We start from the raw sequence: 4,876 nt of genomic DNA, 5'->3' as shown, positions 1-4,876 counted from the left end.
TTACCAGCAATGTGAGAAAGTTATTTAACTCTCTGAACTTGTTTCTTTATATATAAAAAAAGGTTAATACTACTCACCTTACAGTGTTCTTATAAGGATTAAATATGATAAAGTATCTGACACATTATTAATATGTTGCTGTTGTTTTTACTGCAGTTAGCAATATTACAGTATTAGCCAATCTACTGTATAGGATAAAAACCAATATGTTGCTCCAGTAAGTGCATTGGGAATAATTCCTAGACAGCAAAAAAAGCATGGGGAGTTACTGAGTCAGAGCACTTAAAATAAAACAATAGTAATATGTTACACTGAATTTGGATGACAAGAACAAATTGATATTGCTTATTATCAAAGCAAACTTCAATAGAAAATGAATTTGGGTATATTTTTTCTATGTAATGAGATGATCTAGAATCACAGATATATCTTTAACTTTCACAAAATTTACATAGATTAAAAAATGTCTGTTGTTTCTCTGATCATGTTTAAGTGTGAAAATCTCAGACATTAGATATAGCAACAAAATATTCCAGATAGAGTATTATCTAATCTGGTGAATATTTTCTTCCTAAATGCATACACATTCTCCCCCCCTCCCTCCCTCACTCTGCCCCCTCTCTGTCTCTCAGTCTTTGTCTAAAGTTGCTTCCTCTCAGGGGTAAGCTTGTCTACATTCTCATAAAGCTGAATGACTTTTAAAAACACAAATAATTGAGAATATGAAGAGAATATTATGTAAGCAGTGAAATATGGTACATGGACTATAAAACACATCTTTAATCCGCTCTCCTCAGCCTTTTGCCAGGATTATTTGATTTCAGTATTGCTTAAAGAAGCAGTCTCCAAATACTTTATACAGTACTTTTGCAAGATAAGCATATTTTTATAAGCAGATTATAGATATTAATACTATATTATGTATTTTTAAAGTATTATGAATGTGTATTTTTTAAAGGACGAAATAAATATAAATAAGACTAACATTTCCCGCACTTCCTATCTCCTGCTGTCCTAGCTCAGAAGGCTTAAAAGGGAAAGGAGGCGAAAAGGACTAAATGACCCTCTGACTTCCTTTCTGGCCCAATAGTTCTGGTTCTGTCTTTATGCCTTTAAGAGCAATTTCTACATGTGTTTTCACATGTCATCATCCAGTGATACAATCCAGTAACATCAAGCATCATAGCAAAATACAGTTTCATATCCTGTCTAGATTTTATAAATCGGATGTGACATATAAGCCCAGTGCTGCCCTATGCTAGCCAGTGTGGGAAGTTATTACCTGATAGCAAATTATAAACACACCAATATCATAAAAAATATTCTAGCTTATCTTAAAATATTTTCATATCATCTATAATAAATTATATGTAAACTGAAACCTATTAATTCCTAAAACCTGTTAATTCCTAAACATGAGAGTGTATTAGTTTTGTGAACCCATTTAACACCATTTCTACACTACTTAAGATAAAGTAAATAACATTTTTTTAAAAAGTTAGAAGATACTGAATTACACTGCATAAATTACAGCACAGAATTATTTACAGTGTCTAAACCACTGTATTAGGCTTTAAAGTTAAGAGATTTATAATGTGAATCAGGGTTCTGTGATTTTTTTTTTCTTTTTCTTTTGCTAGCTGGCTAAGGGCTCAACCAGATAACAAGACATTCAGTAATTTGCAAGTATAAAGGTTTATCTTCACAGGCAAAAGAGCTTCAGCTTAAATCCCTCATTGTCTTTAAATGGAATTTAAGAAATTTTAAGATATAGAGCAAAATGTTTGGATTGAAGCTAAATAAGATTTTGTGGATTTGTATTGCCCCATATTTGTAAGTTCAGTATATTATGTCATATGACAGAGGTGAAATTTCTCTAACTTGGAATATTCCCTGTTAATTCTCAAAAATGTCTTATAATGGTCAATGAACACTTCCAGTCAGTAGATTAAAATGGTTCAAAATAATTCTTGGAATCACATCTTAAGTGACCCCAACTCATTAAGATCGGAAGTGATTGTTCAGCAGACAGGAGGGGGCTTCCAGAGTAAATCTTTTCAGTGATGTGACAGAAAAATTGCTGACCAATGAGAATCAAAATTGTTACTTACATATGTAATTTCTGAAAGGTGGAAAACCAGAAGAGGAAAGCATCTCTGTACTATCATAGAAAATCTTCCCTCTCAATCAGGGGGCTTGAAGAAAGAGCTACAAGCCGCAAGTGGGTGCTCCAGGAAAATCATTTCTCTAACAGATTTGACACATCTTGCAATGGATTCACACTGCCTTGGCAAGTAAATGGATTAGCTTTGATGGTGTTGCCAATAAAGCCACAGTCTTTTGTTGCTGCGCAAACACATTTCTCTCTTTCTTTATATGGCCTCCAGCAAACTACACATGTTACTTTTGTTTGGGTAATTTACGGTCTTGGAAAAGGAAGTATGAAACTACTTTTCAGAGTAAACCATTGAAACTCCTTGGCTGGCAGCATCAGAATCACTAGCTTCAGAAATATCACCACAAAGCTTTCTCTGATCAAATGGAAATACTCAGAGCGGCAGGGAAAAAACCTTAAATCCAACCAGCAAAATTCCCGCAAATCTTCGTTCATAAAGCTTGTTTTTTACAAGCCATCTGTTTTCCAAATAGACCATATTCTTGGCCTTGAACATCCCTCTTCATGTTCCTTTCAACAATGTTCCCCATTATTTATCTATAAGATTAATAAAGATCTCTAAAATGAGAACACTAACTCATTTCATAGCTGTAAATTGCTATTGTGTCTTAAAGAAGTTTTTTAAAAATTTAAATTAAAAAAATTTTTACTTTATTTCTTAATACTCAGTCCAACCATTGCTTTAGTCAATACCGTAGTTAACTTGTTTGATAACTTATATGTTTCTTTTGATGTTTACATTTTCTTCATATTTTAGAATTTCTTTTTTACCTAATGAGAATCTCCTACTTACAGTCAGGAAATGAGATAGTAAATTAGCAATTTACAGAGTGTAGAAAATATTTTTCCAGTGTTTTTATCAAAAGAGTAGTTGTGATGCTCTTTTGTCTATAAAATTTAATTAAAAATTTAACATGTGGTGATTTTTAAGTTTTCCTTAAAAATATAAAAATATTAGATCAACCCAAAGGACATTAGAAAGGAATTCCAACTCTGTGGTTCTAGTGTTGATTGGAATTAAAAACAGACTTTAAAATTATTTTCTTTTGTGATGTTTAGCATATCCAGTGATTTGGGAAATGCAAATCAAAACCACAATGAAATCACTTCATACCCATTTAGATGGCTATTATAAAAAAAAAAAAGGTACACTCTGTGGAAAACATTATCGCAGTTCTTCAGAAGATTAAACATAGAATTACTAAATGATCCAGCAATTCCACTTCTAAGTATACATATATGCAAAGGTAATGAAAGCAAGGACTCAAACAGATATTTGCACCAATGTTCATAATTGCATAATTCACAATAGCCAAAAAGTAGAAACAACTCAATGTCTATTGATGAAAGAATGGATTAAACAATGTAGTATATACAAGCAATGGAATATTATTCAGCCTTAAAAAACAATGAAATTCTGCCATATGCTACCATATGGATGAACCTTGAAGATACTATTTCTAGGTGAAATAAATTAGACACAAAAGACAAACAATGTATTATTCCACTTATGTGAGGTACCTAGAGTAGTCAGATTCATAGAAACATAAAGTAGCCTGGTAGTTACCAGAGACTACAGGGTTTGGGGAATGAGGATTTGTCTAATGGATAGAGTGTTCAGTTTGGAAAGATGAAAAAGTTCTGGAGATGGATGGTGGTAATAGTTGTACAACAGTGTGAAAATGCTGAACGTCAGTGAACTATACACATAAAAATAGGTAAAATGTTAAGTTGTGTATATTTTACCAGAATGCAAAATTTTTCAAAAAATAGAGATGTTTTGGGGCACCTGCGTGGCTCAGTCGTTAAGTGTCTGCCTTCAGCTCAGGTCATGATCCCAGGGTCCTGGGATCAAGCCCCACATTGGTCTCCTTGCTCAGCAGGGAGCCTGCTTCTCCCTCTCCCACTCCCCCTGCTGTGTTCCTGCTCTCGCTCTCTATCTCTCTGTCAAATAGATAAAATCTTTAAAAAAAAAAAAATAGAGATGTTTCTTAATGTAGATGAAGTTAAATGAAATTAAGTATTCACATTATTTTTGAAATTATTTTCTCCACTTAACCCAGAAAGTTAATTAACTTCATGATCTAGGATGTTCAAATAAATTCAAATACTCTATTCTGGTCTTAAAAGTATCAGTGAATACTTGGAACCCAATAAATCTAAATTTTATCTGAAGCTTGTGCCAAGGAGACCGTCATTTAAAAGTCCTTAATGAGTTAGATATTCTAAAGACAGATTCAGGAAACCTGATACCAGAACCCCTTTTAAAATCTAGTGGAGTTGTCTCCACGAAGGATAGATAAATAATATGGTCATGTTCGTGTCTAGAGAAGGACTGAGAAATATTATTGTTGATGCCCTGAGAGTCACTTGTAGGGGTTCAGATGAGAACAAGCTTCTGTTAGCCAATGAAGTAAATATCCCCCAAACTGCACTATTTTAGAAATTTCTCTTGAATGTATACATAGCCTACATTTTCCAAAATACATTTGTGTGACTTATATGGACCACATAGCTCAGACACAAGAGCCCTTTGTCTAGTTTATTTACTTCCCTTAACCACTTTTGATTCTTCTTTCTTTTCCTTTTATGCTCATTGTTTGTTTTTGTTTTGCTTTGATTTGTCTTGCTTTGGTTGGGGAAGAAGTTAGGAAACCATAATGCTAAGTACGCCTTAAAAGGATTTCATAATAAATTCTG

Source organism: Leptonychotes weddellii, chromosome 7 (genome assembly GCF_054177405.1).
Source record: "Leptonychotes weddellii isolate Sample4059 chromosome 7, ASM5417740v2, whole genome shotgun sequence".
In the NCBI taxonomy this organism is placed as follows: Eukaryota; Metazoa; Chordata; class Mammalia; order Carnivora; family Phocidae; genus Leptonychotes; species Leptonychotes weddellii.
The sequence above is the reverse complement of the archived record's forward strand: the minus strand, read 5'-3'. Positions refer to the sequence as shown.